This window comes from Bactrocera tryoni, chromosome 3 (assembly GCF_016617805.1).
Source record: "Bactrocera tryoni isolate S06 chromosome 3, CSIRO_BtryS06_freeze2, whole genome shotgun sequence".
In the NCBI taxonomy this organism is placed as follows: domain Eukaryota; kingdom Metazoa; phylum Arthropoda; class Insecta; order Diptera; family Tephritidae; genus Bactrocera; species Bactrocera tryoni.
This window is the reverse complement of record NC_052501.1, coordinates 42339349-42358203: the sequence shown is the minus strand read 5'-3', so window position 1 is coordinate 42358203 and position 18855 is coordinate 42339349. Positions and strand designations below refer to the sequence as shown.

The 18855-nt window shown below is 37.6% G+C and overlaps 1 protein-coding gene across 1 annotated transcript in view; it reads left to right on the top strand.

The window, feature by feature from the left end:
• The window catches only part of LOC120773133 (transient receptor potential cation channel trpm), a 292034-nt gene that overhangs the window by 48420 nt on the left and 224759 nt on the right, over positions 1-18855 (top strand). Inside the window, exon 2 of the mRNA XM_040102134.1 lies at positions 17561-17820. The gene's annotated coding sequence lies outside the window, so the exon portion shown is untranslated. The remainder of the gene's footprint in view (positions 1-17560; positions 17821-18855) is intronic.

Below are 18855 nucleotides of genomic sequence, written 5' to 3'. Positions count from 1 at the left end.
TTGGCTCAGATGTCACTGACAGTCATACCAACCTGGAAAAAAATTTTCGAAGAATAGGTTTTTGCGCGAAATTTAAATTAAAAAGTCTTACAAAGCAGGTTATGTGTGTTCGGCAGCTGTTTGTTTATGACGCGAATAGTTTGTATGACAATTTCTATCATAAAAAGAATTGTACAACGAGTTCGATCGCGGCTACGTAATCATTGAACATGTTGCAGAAGTGTTTTGGGGAGTCTAATTTTTCACGAAAGTAAATATTTGAGTTCCACAAAACATTCAGTAATTGTTTGGTTTATGGATATGGTTTCGAAACTGTCCTACAATCTAGCGATTGGCGCTCTAAAAAGGAGCCGAAACCGAAAAATCCGAGAATCACTGAAGGCGCTGAAGGCTAACGCCGCCATGGCTTATAACAAGTGTATGGAAAATTGTATGCCAGCGCCTATGATTGTATTATTGGCTCTCAAATGTGGCTCTCAAATGTGGCTTTCAAATGTGGTAAACGTTTGAAAACTACTCTAAACTCTGATTTGTCTATCTTAGCATGTACGAGAATTTTTACTTCACGTTTCTGCTAAAATCTTATATTTTTGAGTAATTTTTGTAACCCTCTGAACAGGATAGATTAAGTTTACCACGAATTTATAGATAAATGATCAGCATGACTGAGCTCCAAAGAAATTGTTCAGATTAAGTAATACATTGTGATAAGGCCCCAGAAATTGTAATTTAAATTCCCCGGGTAAATTATATTTCAAAAGAATGTATTTTGCTAAGTTGGTAGGACTGTCCTTAATTACTATGCCTACTATGAGCGCGATCTTGCAACCACCACAGTAAATAAAAATATCGAACAAAGGATTTGTCAGTGATTCAGTTTTATCAAAAACACAAGCCTACGAGTGGTATATAGCCTTCAAAGACGGTCAAGAGATCGTTGAAGATCTGGCTCGTTCTGGACGACCTACGACCTCTTCAACTGATGAAAATTTAAAGAAGCGTGAAGGATATGAAGCTTGAAACTCTTCAGGCAACTGTTAGAGAGATGGCAAGAGTGATCGCCATCTCTCGCAAGTCCGAATGATTTCGGTAGATATTTGGAATATGAAACGCGTTTTTGCTCGACTCGTCTCGATTAAGGTGCATTTTTTTCTAGAAGAGTACCGAAAACAGGTACCTTTAGACATGCTTGATCGTGCGAATGCCGCTCCCACATTCATGGAGAGCATTATATGAATGTAACTGCCAATGAGACATGGGTTTATGGGTTTGACATGCAAACAAGTCAACAATGATTGGAATAGAGGGGAAAAAACGAGCCGAAACTAACCACCGTATTCACCAGATTTAGCTCAGTGTGGTTTTTTTTTTTGTTTCCCAAACTGAAATTGCCGCAGAGTTTTCAGTCGATCGAAAAGATAAAACAAATTTCGCTGAAGGACATCGCAGAAAGTGCTTATGAAAAGTGTTTCGTGAACTGGAAAAATCGTTGACATAAGTCGGGCTACAATCTCCCAAGAAATGGTTTAGATCGCGTAATATGCAAACTGCCGAAATTAACATTTTTCTTTGCCAATGAAACGCAGAGTTTGAAGAATTTTCGGTATTTTTTGGTATTTTTCTGCCGGTATAATATTTTTTCTAAAAAGGGTTTATTCTCGTGTCGCTTATGTAACAATTTCCAGCATGATAATGTGGCTTAACAAGGTTATTAGGTGGGCTGAAGTTATGACCACATTACTAAATGGTGGGCGGCATGCAAATATTGTTAGATGAGCGTGTGCGCCAACTGCCGTTAGGCGTTGCGAGCGTGTTGTGCCAAACAATAAATATTAATGGAATAGCGATAGTTGGCGATAAATGCCAGAACATATGCATATGGTTAAGCATGCTTGGGTGTATGCATGTATGTGTATATGTTTTTGTATGTGTGGTTATATGTGTGAGTTGGCATGCGCTCTTATAATGCATAATCACATGTGTTGGGAAGGACAACAAGCTGGAACAACACAAAAGTCGCTGTAAGTGCCAACTGATTGCCGTCAACACACACCCACACATTTGCATGGCGCATATAAAAAAGTGGCGAAAAGGAAAAAGGATAATAGCCAGCAAATCGACGCTTGCTTTTTTACTTGAAATTTTTGCTTTCGCTTATCGCTGCTGAGCGCACGCAACACATGCCACAGCGTATTACAAATGAATTCCATGGAAAATAATCAAAATAGAAAAGCGAATAAAGCGCGCACGCAAACAAATTGAAACTGATATTTTCTAACGGGCTGCCGGTTGTTGGTGGGCCAACAAGCTTAAGCTTCACATGCGCGTGTTTTTTTTCGAAACTTTTTTTTTTGTTGTGTTTGCTGCTTATGGCTTTTGGAGCATGCATGCGGTGAGCTTTAATGGCGCGCGGCGTGTGACTTAATGAATTTATAAATTCCCAAAAAGAAAAATAAGTGAAAACTGAGTGAAATGTTTTAGCAGCGGCGTTCGTATGTAACGTTGCCAAGCGCCGAGGGCAAGCGCGCGTTGATGGCTAATAGCTTTTATGGAGCGCGTCATGCGTGAATGTGAGCTGATTGAAGTGCTAAGAATACATATGTGAAAAAAGTGCCGTTACATTTGACATTAAGTGCTTGCGGCACTCGCCCATTGTGTCCTTTAAGCCATGCGTCTGTATATGTATGTATGTGTCTTATGCAGCTAACCTTCACCAAAACGCACACAGCCGCACACACCCAAATTATTCACCTTAATCATTTTTGACAGTTTCGCAACCCATTTCATTGACTAACGGTTCAATATGCACTAATTACTTTCAAGCAAGCCAATGTGTGCAACTTGACGCACATTTGGAGAACAAATACACAAACACGTATGCACATATGTTTATACCCATACAAATAGAAAGGCAAACAGTCTCTAATATATTATAAAGTGTGTTCCATTAAATTCATCTGATCTTGGCTATTGTCATGCAAAGGCTAATACGTTTGACACAGTGCTAGGATAACGGTATATGGTTACTTAACCTTATTTCGTAGGCAAATCAATCAATCAGTTCCGATGTGTTTATATATGCCATCCAGACACACATGTGAGTGTATGTGAGTGTATGTGTGTGTATTCAAATGTATAAATTGACCTTTGGCTGCCTTTTGCTAAAAGCCATTGTTAATTACTATTGTTTGTTTAAATATACTGTATAGGTTATGTTCATTTTAGTGACACTTCCATTAGTTCAAATTTAGCTTTCAAATGAGTTTTCAAATTTATCGTTGTTTAATGTACTTATTGCTTTAAATTTTGTTGTTGCTGTGACCCTACAGCCACAGTTCATTGTGTAGAGTCAAATAATTATTGCCAATAGAAATGATTTTCAGAATATTTGGCGTCAATGTTTTGCTCCCGAACAAGTGGAGTGTGAAATACAAATATAGGTTAGGTTAGATTAGGTTAATCTGGTAGCCCAATAAGCCATGTATAGACCAGTTTTGGTGCTTTTCGATGCCAAATGAAGTTCAGTTGGTCCAAGAGAAGTAGTCATCCTGTAGGATACCTGCGCTTGACGCGAATTATACGAGTAATAAACTCTGCTGCTTCACTTTCGATATCTTCTCCAGCGTATCATCCCGTGGTTACCCCAGATGCTTACAGCGTACAAGAGATGCTCCATTGTTGCCTTGGTGTCCTGCATTAGACATTTCCTGCAGTTTTCTAGATCTGTCAGCCCATCCTGCGGGTAACGGACAGACAGTGACCAGTTAGTATTCTCATCATGTTCCTACAGTTCCTTGTATCGAGTGCCTATAGGAATTTTGTGTACTTCCGATCTACCGTTTTTCACATGACTTTTGCAGATTGCACCCAGGTAGCTCGTTTCATCGGGTGTTGATTTTCTTTACTGTGCTTCTATCGAGATCGTCGTATAGACAATGCATGAATTTTCCAATATTTATCACCTTTTCGAATGTTAGCCGCACACCATTGTTACCAATCTCATCCACTATTTCGTTGCTCTCGATGCTTTTGTGTCCTGGCACCCAGTAGATGTAAAGTGGCTCAATTCTGCCAACAATTTCCACAGCTGCTCTGCTTCCGAAGGCATTGTTGGCTGATATGCATTTATTCCTGCTTGGCTGAATACAAATATGGAGCATATTTCTTGAATAAAAAACGCATAAAAACGCAAAATTTCGATCACTGATTATCCTAAGCATAATATTCTCCCTTTTCTCGCAACACCTTTGTAACAGTAGTAGATAATGAATCAGAATTGAAAGCTAGAACTGTCTAGTGGAGAAGCATGGATAATTCTAGTTTAATATTCAACATGTTGTCATAATCTAACGAGAGGCTCTGAAAACGTGCCGTTTTGGCGGGGTCGGATCATAGGGAGAGGGGGTTTAACCTGCGCAAGGTTACGCCATTCACGGATAGTCATTCGGTGCGTGTCTGTAGTGAGTTTTTATGCAGACGTAGTCAAGGAAAGACCTCTTGATGTTCCAAGCGACGGCTTCGCGTCAAGCTGACTGCGGGATGGTTTCTGCAAAAGCATACCGGTCTCGCTTTGTAAGTGTAAGACCGGAGACCTCAAGTGCAGTGTTCTGATACGTCTGAAGCCTTTTCGCTTGCATTTCGGCGTAGCTTAAGACCGGCCTGATTCCTTTGTCTTTCCTTCTTGACCTGACGGCTTGCGGCTTGAGAATTTTGTTGCGATTCTGTACTTTGGCAGTTATTTCGGTCGTGTGAGGAGTGAAGGAGCGGTGGCGGTCAGATGTTCGTGAATATGGTCGCTGTGGGGAAAGTGTTAGGTTCCTTGCAGAGAAACAGCGAGAAAGGTCGGAGAGTGGCCATCTTTACCTTTGAGCACATGTCATCGATTCCATTGCTCATCGATTATATCGTGCAGTCATCAGCGTACGAGGTGATGGGAATTCCCTCTGTTCGTTGAGGGAGTTTCGAAATATAGAAATTAAAGAGTAACGGGGTAAAGACTCCACCCTGCAAAACCTACTGTTTAATTCTTGTGAATTTGTAGTTTTGACCTTGAAACAGTACGGAAAGTGTTGATCAAGCCATTGTTTGGTTTCCACTGTAATTTTTTCATGTGCAAGCAATACTTTATCGAAACTCAAAGTTCACTTTTCCCATTTTTTTCAATAACAAAAGAATCTTAACATAAAATGCAATAACTGACGAATCAATGGTCAGATTGCAGTGACGAATCATTTGAAAGTTGGTACTTAATACTAATTATATGGGATAAATCCTTGTAACATCATACATATGTGTCAACAACCTATGGTCTGTTTGAATGGGAGGTACCTGCATGCTGAGGATGGAATGCTGTTTTTAGGCAGCAACATCTTTTGATGAAATTTCCAGTATTCAACTTCTGCTTAACATCGATCGCTCTGCATCAAGATACCCAATCATCTCGAAAGGAACTTATCGAAGTGTTAAAAATATATAGAACAAATGATGACCTTATCTCATTAAACATCATACTATGCAAATCACATCATTTAAGGGAATCTAAGCTTGCTTCTTACAGCTTAATTAACACTTAATCATTTCCATTCATTTCCATCTAATTGCTACAACAAGTATACTTAGGAGATTTGCTTTTTATATTTTTTTTTGGTGGAATAAGTCCATTGATTACAAAAATAAAATAATTTTCTCATCGCATTTCCGTTTATTCCATAGAAGTTCAAGATAGTTATACAAGCCTTGAACATCTCAACTCACTTTTCAGGAACTTCTTGATGCAATTGGTTACTTCAGTTAATCAATTCATATGCATTCCTTGCTTCCTTTAATACCACACATTAATGTTGTCGTCTTCATCCGATATTATATACTGATGTCTCAAACTTGATGTTTGGGATAGGGATATCCCTTACCTCTTTCAGCCCTTTTTGTATATCTTGTAAAACGACTTCTCTTTACGGTTGTAGAAAAAAGTCACACGGAGTCATTTCGGCGAATATAGAAGCTGGAGCATTGTTACAGTATTGTCTGTGGCCAAGAATTCACGAACAACTTCTTTCATACATTTCCTCTAACAAAAAAATGGCGCTGATCATGAAACAACTCGAATCTTAGTTGTAGCATTCGCTAAGTAAGTTTTTGGTCTCGCCAAACCCGGAGTTTAGAAACGTCCTTCCTCTCGAGTGTTTTAGATACTAAAATAGTACGCTGTTACAATAAAAGTTCAATCAATTAGATAAAGCACTAAGCCTTGTTCATCAGACCGAGGTATTCTTTCACACTTTATATTAGCTATAATCGATTCGCCATTTTTCTGCTCGCTTCTGCTCTCTTGTCAAAAATATTACATTTAAAAGCAAAACCAAAGTTATCGAGTTGAATGCGTGCAATAGAGTATGTAGATTTTTCAATAAAGTGGATCAGTTTTACTATTGTGAATAGTTCACTGGGCAAATTAAAATACTAATTTACTTAATTTTTTCTTATATTTTTAAAACTTGAGACCTAAAAGCAATTAAAGTAAATTATAGAGAAATAAATATTTACAAAAAATGTGCACTAAAATAAATTGTTTAGCCGCTTGACAATGTTAAAGGTATACTTAATTAAACGCCGACCACTGCGTATACGTAACTTTTTGTACAGCACGCAGCGCATATGTTACTCATACCACTAGTAGCACAGCACACTCTATACGTTCGCATATTTTTGCTTTTACGCCTTAATTTCATTCAAAAAGCACTCAAGTTCAATAAATTTGGCAGAATGCCTTTAAAGTCGCACCCTTGCCTGAGTTCACGAGTGCACTTTAATCAATGACAGCAAGGTCACGGCGACGCTGAAAATACGCGCACACTTCCTAAACGCATTTAGGCGCATAAATATTTGCACCAACATAACTGACAGCTATATATTTGCGTAGTGTATGCAACTTTCGCTTTCATAAATTTGAAGCAGAAAGAAAATTAAAGTCAGACACTACAGCAAAAAGTAGTGAAAGCGACGACAAAACTTGGCACATGGCCCACATTGGCGCGTACAACAAAAAACAGCGTGTGTGCACATTATATACATCGAGCTCTTCAATATATAGTACATGTAGATAAATGGCCGATAGCTGCTACATATTTTGGTGCAATAGTTGCTGGCACGCGAGCTGTCGACGCACTGGCTGACATTTTGTCGCTTCGAACGGCAGGTGGACAGCAGTCCGCTAGAAAAACAATCAGTGTAAAAATAGCCTCAACATGAAAGCAAGGAGGTTTTTTTTTCGTTTTCTTTGTGTGTTTATCAGCAATCTCTCGAAAGAGGAAAAACGTGCTGATACTCTAGTTAACAGTTAGTGCTGGCATATACTTGCTTGTATTTCCAAACACCAACTCTTTGTTGAGTGCTGCGTTTTCGCTATTTCAGTTGCAACTTCCTCTCTTTTGCCACATTCTCATTCACTGCGTGTATATATGTGTGTATGTATTAGTAGTGGGCTTGTAAAACATCTCTTTTGTTGCTTTGTTTCAACTAAGTGAGTTTAACTGCAGTTATATAATTGCTGAGTGGCGCTGTGCTACCTACAGCGCTAGCAGAGACAGGGTGTCTCAAATAAAATGAAGTTGGATGTGTATGCCTCACCGTAGTATACCTACAAACGATATGTATGAATGTATGTACGACATGTAGATGAATACATATGTATGTGCGCCAATGCAGCGGTTTGCACAGATTCATTTACAGTGTCGAGCAATAGTTTGTATTTGCTCATACAATTTTATTTAAAAATTATTTAAAAAAATAATGAATAAATATGCTATCGATTAATAGATGATTTTTAAGACACTTTGGCTTTATGGGAAGTTTAATTGAATATAACAAACTCAAGATTTAATTATAATAGTACTTTTCAGTGATCATGTTATTGAATAATCGAACAAAATTTAATTGTTATCGATTAATCGATTATTCACATTTCACATCAGATTAGCTATCATTAGGTCTAACGGTATCATAATTTAATTAATGCACATGCAGTAATATGTAAACATTTTCAAATACCATGTTATCGATTAATCGATTATACACATTGATAAAACAGTTTATAATGGTGTTAATCAATGTTCAATTTTTTCAAAGAACATGTTATCGATTATTCATGTTCCTAAATCAGTTTGACGTGCGTTATCGACTAATCAATTATTTATATTATTAACTCAGTTTAGATAATGAAGTAATTGAATTAAGACCAAGTTATCGATTAATCGATTTTTAATTAGTTTAGCTAGCTTAAGTGTATTCGAACTAATCAATGTAAACTTTTTCAAAGACATGTTATCGATTAATCGATGATTCACATTCCAAAATCATCAGTTTCGATTGTTTCGTTCTCTAATCTTGAAATGCTTCTTTGATATCGAATTTATATCATTCATAATGAACATTATTTTAAGTCACTGTATCTACACACACATGCGTGCTTGGCGTATGCTTTATAAAATCATTGTCACCTGCACTTTGTGCTCTCTATGCACGTATGTATTTTCTATGTGTTTGTGCTGACCTTAGCAACTAACTGCTGACTCTTTTTTGTGTTCTCCACCGGCATTACTGGCGCGCAGAATCAAAAGAATCGCTGGAAATGCAATTAGTTAAATTGGACTTTTTAAAAGTTTTCCTTTTGTAGCCAAAGTAAATGCAGTTTGTTGGAATTTATGTTCACGTGCCTTGTGTGTTGGCAGCTGGCGTACTTACATATATATAGATTCTAAGCTCTGTACACCAACTAAACTGTTGAAAATATTTCTATGTTATGGAAGCCAATGGAGGCGAGCGCAATAGTTCGCTAGTTAGTCAGCAGAGATTGCAACATTTTCTAAAGTTTGCTCATTAAAATCTTGTGTGTGCGCATTGTGGGGCGTCGGAGCAATTAGTTTAATAATTTATTTACTCGAGCGTAATATATTTTGCACAAATAACGGTTGTTTGTGGCGGTGCCGGTGGAAGACCTAAATATAATGAAAATTACATACTTTCGGAACGAACTATGCTATTGCAAAGGAAATTTACTATCCGGTTGTATGTATATTGCTCTATATGAGGACTGATTTCCGCGCAATCCGACGCATAATTTTGCTTTGACCGCTTGTGAAAGTAAGCGTGTTCGCGTATTTATGAAAATGAAAAAGAAGATGCTAAACTGATACTTGTGATAAAGGTAAAAGAAGACAACTGTCAAAACTAGATTTATGGAGTTGCAAGCACGCCTTGATGCTACACAAATGACGGGTGATAATGTGACAACAGTCCACGATTTGATAGATCGCCAATGAAAGTGGGCGTGATAGATAGTTAGATATAGTAGGTATTCTAAAAACCGTTTGGGTCTTATCATGCATGGAGTATTAGGAATGTGAAAGGAATGTGTCGGTCCGAAGAAGTTTCTGAATTGAATTCACAGTGGAGAGTAAGAAACGGCCGAAGCAGTATTCTGATATTCAGAAGGCAAGATCTGTATGGACTACTTGGAGATGGTGCACATCTCGATCGGTTACGGAACTTTAATCTGCCAATCTTTTGATCTGAATCGGCGCTGAATTACACCGGCTTACACACCCGACATAAATTAACATTTTCAAAGACAATGTTATCGATTAATCAATTAATCGATTATTGACATTGATAAACAGTTTAACGGAGAGAAATTTATTTTCAGTACAATGATGTTAATCAATGTATTTTTTTAGCGACCATGTTAGAGAATTATCGATTATTCACATTGGTTAAACGGCTTCGCCAAAAAAAATTATCTTAAGGATTACGATATACATTTTTAATCAATGTAATATTTTTCAAAGACAATGTTATCGATTAATCGATTATTCAGATTGCATATCAGTTTATCTCATATTAGATCTAAAGGTATCATATTTAAATTAATGCACATGTACAATATACATATGTTAAAGTTTTCAAAGACCATGTTATCGATTAATCGATTATTCACATTTCTCAATTAGTTTAACGGAAGGGAAAATTATTTTCAGTATAATGGTGTTAATGAATGTTAAGTTCATGTAAACAGTATGTTATAAACACTAAATTACACCAGCTTACACTCCCGACATCGCCGCGTAATAATTAATCGAATTTTGTCTTGCTGCTCTAATCACTCACCGCATTTTCTAGATTTGGTCACGTGTGCTTACTTTTCGTTCAAAAACTTGAGAAAATAGTTGGTCGTGGCGAAATTTGCGGCTAATATGGATTACTTTGCAGACCTTGATAATAAAATTAGGGGTATTTCAGTCAAGATCGTGGCACCCTGTTTCCCATCAACAAATGCAACGCGTAATTTCGCGCTACTTTCATCACTAAACCCATTTATTAGCGACACTTGATAAAACTAACACACACACTCACACAAACACACATACGCAAACGTACTTAATTGTATTTGTATCGCGCAACTTACATTTTTGCTTTAAGCATACAAATTGCTTTGTAAGCAAGTGTTATGTATGTGCGTGTGTGTGTTGGTTTGAGTACTTGTATGTTGCTTCGAGCAGCGCATAAAGCCACATAGCACATTTGCCACTATTTCATTGCTCTTCGGCACTTTGTAATCAGGCACGAATATTACTCATGCTCCAAAGCACACACACATGCACTTACATCACTGAAAGCGTGGGAGTATACTCATATACTTGTAAGCGTATGTGCTCCTACGCATCAGTGTGCAATTTGTTGTTGCAACATTAGCTTAGCATCTCAGGCAGGTGCTCGTATCGAATCGCATGCAACACACGCGCTTAACAACTTGACTTTTGCATGCCTTGCCACCTATTTTCACGCTACTTTTACTTTGCTAACTTATTGTTGTTGTTGCTATGCTTTCATTGTTGTCATCAGACGTTATTCGTAGCGCCAACGCTTAGTTATTTATGTATGTGTTGTTGGGTGTGTGTATAAGTAATCGTGCGAATGAATATAAACGCACTTAACTGCTGCAATTCCTCTGCACACACGTTCCTAAATGCATGTGTATTTGCATATTAGGGTGTCCGTTATTTATCAAGGTGATGTGTTTTGCAAACAAACCCTGAAATTTTAGTTTTTGTCCTAAAACAGAGCTTCCAACATAAACAAAATTTTTATTTTCAATTTACACCTTGCCTATACCACATTTTTTCGATGTATATAACATGGGATTTTTCGATTTTGTAGTAAGTAATTAAGTAAGTCTACAATCCTCTTCTTTGGCACTAACCCCTCAAGTCGATCAGGACCGAGATTACGAAACATCGCCAGTAGCCTCTAACCTCTTCGAGTTCAATCTAGTTGTACATCCCAAGCGCAGACAGGTCGCTATGCACTTGGTCTGTCCATTGGATGAGTGGACACCGTTGCTTTCGTTGTCCACTCATGGGTCTCGGTTGAATGTGCTTTTCGCTGGAGCATCATCTTCCATGCGAACGACATGACTTAACCAAAGTATTAGTTCAATTTGTATGCGCTTAACAATATCCATGTCACCTTACAGCTTAAACAGTTCGTGGTTTCATCTTCTTCGTTACGCATCGCTCACTAGAACGGCTTCTAAGATTTAGCGAAGGACAGTACACTCGAATGCTTCAAGTGCTTCCTCATCTCTTGTCGTCATCGCGCCGCATAAGAGGGCCGGAATAATACAGTGTAATTCTTCTTCGTCGATAGAGAAATCTGTTTTTAATATCCTACTGATTCCAAAGTAGCACCCGTTGACAAGAGTTATTTTGCGCTTTATTATGGGTGAAATTTATGCTGGTCTCAGGATATACAAAGTCCTTAACTTTTTCAAATGTATAGCTGCCAACAGTGACGTAGTTCCCAAAACGCGAGGAATCTTTGAATGTGGCCTCAGGGTACTTTGTCTTGCCCTCACCATAAGACCAATTTCCTTCACTTCTTTTTCTAAGTTTGAAAAGGCTTCACTGTTGCTCAGATCTATGAAGTCAATATCACCTGCTTACCCCAGTAGCATTGTACTTTTAGAGTAGACAGTACCACTGCGGTACAGGTACGTATTACTTTTTCCATTGAAAAAGACGCACGAGAGAAAATCACTCTGTCTAAAGCCTCGTTTGATATCGAACTGTTTGGAGCGGTCTCTCCCGATTTCAACGGAGCTGATGGTTGTGCCCAATGTCATTCTGCATAGCCGTATGAGTTTCACAGGGATACCAAATTTAGACATAGCGTCGAAGAGGTAGCTCCTATCAGTGCTGCGGCTTTGAAATCGACAAAAAGGTGATGAGTGGCTTCTTCAGGATTTGGCGTATTGTGAAAGTCTGGTAAATGATTTGCCCAGGTCTAAAATCACACTGATAAGGTCTAATCAGTTTATTGACAACGGGCTTAAGTCTTTCGCACAATATTGTCGGAAGGACTTTCTACGCGATATTAAGAAGACTGAACCCGCGATAGTTAGCTGAGACTGCGGGATCTCCCTTCTTGAAGACAGGTAGAATACACTCGTATTCCAATCATTGAGCATGTATTCATTCGATCAAATCATGCTTAGCAGCTAAAACATGAGCCTTTCCAGCACCCCACCGCCGACTTTATACGGCTATGCCGGTAATCCATCGGGGCTTTGTTGTTCTTAAGCCGCATTAGAGGTGGTTTCACCTCGTCTTGTTCGAGTGGCGGCACAACAATATTGTCGCGGTAGATTGTTAGTGTGGGTTCTTCTTCGTCCGTCGCAGCATTGGTTCCGACATTCGGCAGGTTCGAGATGAGTTATCTCGACATTTCGAGTGTACTTTGTGTCTGTTATCAGGTTTCCTTTCCTGTCTTTACAGAAGTCATCCTCGGATTAAAAAAATATTTGTTTGCTGCTTTAACTTCTGATAAAATTTTCAAATAGAACTGCTGCTAGCCAGCATCTCAAGCTCTTCGTACTCATGTCTTTCTGCCGCTCTCTTCTTTTTGTTGAAAATATGTCAATTTTTCCTGCCCTTTTCGCGGTACAGTTCTTTCACAGAATCTACAAGGTTTGTTCCAAAGTAAACAGGAATTTTGAATCTTGTGCCCCCCGTTGGCGCCATCTATATGTCGACTGGTACGTTTGAATCAGCTATCTTTATCGACTGTCCAGTGAAAATTTCATGACAATTAATAGATTGGAAGTCAAGTTATTACGTTTTAAGTGTCAGTATGTTTGTGTTATCGGTGCGAAAATGAGCTTCGAACAAAGAGCGAACATTAACTTTTGTTTTAAAATTTTGTTTAAAATTTTGTTTTAAAATTTTGTCTTAAAAAGTAAAACATTTACCGAAACGTTTCAATTGATGAAACAAGTTCATGGCGATGATTGCATATCCCGTAGTAGAGTGCGCGAGTGGTTTCAACGTTTTCAAATTGGTCGTGAGGACATAAATGACGATCAACGTGTGGGCCAATCAAAATCCCTGATCACCGGAAATTCCATCGAAAATGTGCGTGAATTCATCAAAAATCAGCCGAAATCATCATTGAAATTCATGGAAATGGAATTGAACATCTCCAAAACATCGATTTATCGAATTTTGACCGAACATTAGGTCTTACGAAAGGTGTGTGCACGGTTTGTTCCGCACAAATTGACGGACGACCAAAAATTGCTTAGAATCTAACATTCGAAGGACATCATTGTGATCGATTATTTGCCCAAAAATGACATTTTGAGCCTTAACAACTCCCCGTATTCCCCTGATATGACACCGTGCGACTTCTTCCTTTTCGAAAAAATGCATTTGCAGGAGACTATTTTGAATAACTATTTTGAATAACATTTTTTGATTTTGCCGAAAAAACCATTTGTTCTGTTTTTTTTTAGTCCTGTTTACTTTGGAACGCACCTTGTACATCCCCGATAATGTGAAATTCTTATATAAAATTTTCCACTAAAAATCAATTTCTTAAAATTTTTTTTCATAAAATTACTACTTTAGAAGTTATACGCAATCAGGTTTATTGATCAAGTGAACTGAACCTTCTTGCAAGTTATTTATGGTACACATTCTGAGTTGCTCATACGTTATGGTGTACTATTTGAAAGGAGTATATTCGATACATAATTTTAATTTGAAATGATTAGTTTTACGGAAAAAATCATGAAGATCTTTTTAGTAGAGCTGTAAATTTTAAATTTGAATATCCCTTTTTCAAAGTTGTAGGCTTATTTGTTTTAGAGTTAAAAGATTTAGTACAAGACATTTAAAAAGCTTGGGAAACATAAAATATTTTAGTCTTTTCATTGAAAACGGGAAAAAATATTTACCGCTTACCGAAGCTATAATATCCTTAACAAAAACAACTTACAAGAGTTTGATATTAATCGTCAGTTTGTATGGTAGCCATACGTTATAGTGACTCGATTTGAACAATTTCTGCAAAGATTCCGCCGTTGCCTTGGCCAATAGTCCACACCAAATTTGGTGAAGAGATCTCCTCAATTAAAAAAGTTTTCCATACAAGGGCATAATTTTGATCGTTCAGTTTGTATGGCAGCTATATGCTATATTTGTCTGATGCTGGCGGTTCCGACAAATGCGTAGCTTCGTGATGAAAAAAAGACATGTGCAAAATTTCAGATCTATATCTCAAAAACTGGGGTACTAATTCATGTAATGACGTCCATCCTAATGTATACATATTCATGGATACTCATGACTACTGCTTACTAATGGGGATTTCCGCCTTGTTGAGTACTTAGTATGTACTAAGCTTGACTTGTAAGTGCATATGCTCTAAAATATCTATAGTTCCCTCATACATTCACGCACTCACATATACAAACGCTTGTCTCAAGTTCACCTGTGGCGTTTTCGTGTTTCTCAAGCGCTGCTTTGTAAGTGTGTGTGCCTATAGTGCACTTGCCTTACACTTCTATTCATATGTGTGTGTGTGTAAGGATATCTATGATTTCATTAAAATTTGTTGCTATGTTCTTAGCACACTATCACACACGCTCACTGTGTCAATGAATGGCAGCACATTTGTAGCAATGCGTGAAATTGAGTTCCTCTGTATCTCCAAGCTGTGAGCACACAGGGAAAAAAGTATAAAAATTGTTGCGAATTTATTTTCCGTTTCTTCTTCAACTAGTTCTCGTGCATGTATCCGCATTTGTACGTGATTTATGTTGAATTAATGTGTAGTTTTTTATTTATCTTGTAAGACCAATAATACAAACGGATACACGTACGCATAGACAGTTTATATGTACTTATCAAGAGGCATTTATTAAGCTGGAAAATAATGAATGTGATTTCGTTGTTGTTGTTTTGTTATCATGTTGAAACAGGAAATGACCTTGTGTTGCAGATTTGCTGAAAATTGCAATTTCATTTTTTGTTATAGAGTTTACTAAGCGCTTAGTATACTATATATAAGCTGATAGTATATTAAATTGAATGGATTTCAGCATTGGAATAACAGCTTACACAGTAGCAATAGGCTATAAGAGTTCGATCTGAACAATTTCTTCGGAGATTGTAACGTTGCCAATCCGTATGTCCAATACCTTAAGGATATCTTGTTAAACAAACAAGTTTGCCATACAAGATTTTGATTTTGATTGGCCGGTTTGTATGACAGCTATATGCTGTAATCGCTCGATCTAAACAATTTCTTCGGAGGTGACACACTTGCTTTGGATAATAAGTAGTCCACGCTAAATTGTGTGAAGATAGCTCTTCAAATAAAAAAGTTGCCCATACAAGGACATAATTTCATCGTTCAGTTTGTATGACAGCTATATGCTATAGTCGGCCGATAACGGCGGTTCCAACTTATGCGCAGCTTCTAAAAGAGAAAGGGACGTGAGCAAAATTTCAGACCGATATCTCAAAAACTGACAAGTTCACGCACATACAGATGAACATCCACTCAGCTCATCACGCTGTTCATTCATACAGGTATATACGAGGTGTGTTCAAAAAGTATCACTACAGTTTGCTGACAGTTTTCTTAGAGTGCAGGTGCACTCGATGTGCATCATGAGTTCTTGCCACAGGGAAGAACGGTCAATAAGGAATATTACCTGCAAGTTATGCGCAATTTGCGCCAAGCAATCCGCCAGAAACGCCTGGATTTGTGGAAGAACAAAAATTGGCTTTTGCACCACGATAACGCCCCTGTTCACACATCGTTGCTTGTGCGCGACTTTTTGGCCAAAAACAACACACTAATTATGCCACAGCCACCGTATTCCCCAGATCTGGCCCCCCGTGACTTTTTCTTGTTCCCTAAACTGAAGAGGCCCATGAAAGAATGACGTTACGCTTCTCTTGACGCGATAAAGACGGCATCGAAGAAGGAGCTGAAGAAGATAAAAAAAAAATGATTTTTTGAAGTGCTTCGAAGATTGGAAAAACCGTTGACAAGTGTATAATATCTCATGGGGATTACTTTGAATGGGACAAAATCGATATTCATAAATAAATAAATAATTTTAGAAAAAAAACACAAAATTCGCGATACTTTTTGAACACACCTCGTAGTTTTTATTCTTGTTTAGGATGTTAAAATCTTCAGAAAATCTATGAAAATGTATTGTTAAGAACGATCTTTCAACGGCGGGCAATGTCGAGCCTTCGAACTCATTTTTGACATGAGAAAACTTTTTTGAAATGGTCGCTTTTTCACTCGAAGGCGATGTTATTATCGAAGTTTAAAAAATTCCAAAATTTTCTGGAATGACCGCGAATTGAAGTTAAGTCGCTAACCGCCAATTGAAAATAATCGAAGAAACCTATTGAACAAATCGTTCATGAAAATGTTGGTTGCGCGAAAGCTTAGTACAAAGTGGGCGGTTCTTGAGTTCATAGACCAGGCAATAAATATGTAATGTCTTAAGTCAGTGAAGACGATGATAAGATTGTATCAATTGTTCTTCGAAGTTCCTTCGCATCTACCGTATCTACGAACCTTGCGCCCGAAACATTATTCTGTCCTGAGTCCTCAAGAGAATGCTCGCTGAAAAGAAATCGCCGAGATGAAGGCCGGGTTTGAAACCAATTATCAGTTTAACCAACTATAGAAAGGGTGTTCAAAATATATAGCATTCAGTGGTGCCAATGAAAGTTTAATAATGAATCTTAATTTTGCGTAAAAAGGTATTTTTTACCAACTTTTCTGCCTGTCTGTTACAGGAGTTCAAGATATGTGTTATGTCTAATGACATCTAGCTCTAGTTTCATTTTAGCAAAAGTGAGCTCTTTTAAAAGAGGATTCTCTTCTCTTTTAACAATTAATGTTTACGAAGACGGGAAAAATCTGATAATCTAACTTATTTTCATAGCTCAGCGTCGATCATGTTGAACACTGACGATTTCACCGGAATATGGCGGCAAAAATAGTTGGTTGCCTAGATGAATTTCTGTTGAATTTTGCATTTTCAAAAATAATAAGTGGAAAGAAATGCCACACTGCGCTTTGATTATAAATTAATTCCACTGAAACAATATTTAATTTTTTTCAATTGAATGCTTATACATGAATACATACATATATAAAGCGGCAAAATAACTCCTATCCTTTCTATTTACAGAGTTTTCAAATGATATGGTATCAACAGAAATCCCTGGAAACGAACGCAAATTCAGCAGTGACCATCATCAGCTATCGAGCAATTTAACCACCAATTAGATTTGTTGATCTGGTGTTCTTTCTCTCCAAACATTTAAACCACCTAAATTGGAAATTATTTATATTTGATTGATGCGAAGTGAATTTATATTTCGTGGAATTCAAATATTACGACACCGCTACTGAAGTGAAAAATCTCCAGGACAAGCTTGCAATTTGCAGGTATGTGATTTGATTAGGTATACATAAACTACTATAAAAAGGTTAAAAAGTAAGTTGTTTCCAAATGAAATGTGTTTGACAGGCATTTGTTTTATAGATACAAGTAGAGAACTTATGTATGTTGAAATGCTACTGAGGGCACAAAATAGTAAGACCTTTAATATAATATTTGCGCGAAGAAATATTTTTTCTGGGTTGGTATGACATCTGCACCAAATCATCAAAATATAAATTTTGTAACATCAAAATAATCATTTGTGTTTAGTATACTTTTGTATTTCTGAAGTACATAAAGTGCATTCGGCGATTTTAACGATGAGTGAAATTATTCAACAAAGAAGTTCCATTAAATTTGTGTGAGGAAACAAATTTCTGGTACCGAAACGTTTAAATTGTTGGAAGAGACCTACGGTGAAAATTGTTTGTCGCGAGCAAGTATTTTCAATTGGTTCAAATTATTCAAAGAGGGTCGAGAACGAGATATAGCTGACGAAGACGAACTACGTCCAGGACGGTCATCAACATTAACTGATGATCAAAAAAATAAAATGATAAAGTTAGTTCTTGAGAATAGACGATTAACAGAGATCAGAGATCTTACTGGCAATGTTGGACCTTCGGAGGGATCGGTGTAACCCATTTTGAATGATCATTTGGGCCTAAGAAAAGTAAATGGACGATTGGATCCGAAATCACTCAATTTTTGCGAAAATCAGCGTCGCATTAACGCTTTTCCGACTACCAGAATGTCAAAAAACCAATTATTACTGGCGATGGGTCTTGGATCTATGCTTAAGACGTGCTAAAGGTGACTAGAAGCCGAAAACTCCACGTCAAATCAGGTCAAAACTCAAGGTTATGACAGTTTTCTTCGATTGTCAAGGTGTGGTGCTCTGCTAGTGTTTCTGACCGGCCAAACTGTTAACAAGGAATACTCCTTGAGTTTTATGCGTCGTTTGCGCGAACCTATTCGTAAAAAGAAGCCGGAATCATGGGCCGACAACTCATGGCTTTTGCACCACGATAATGCACTGT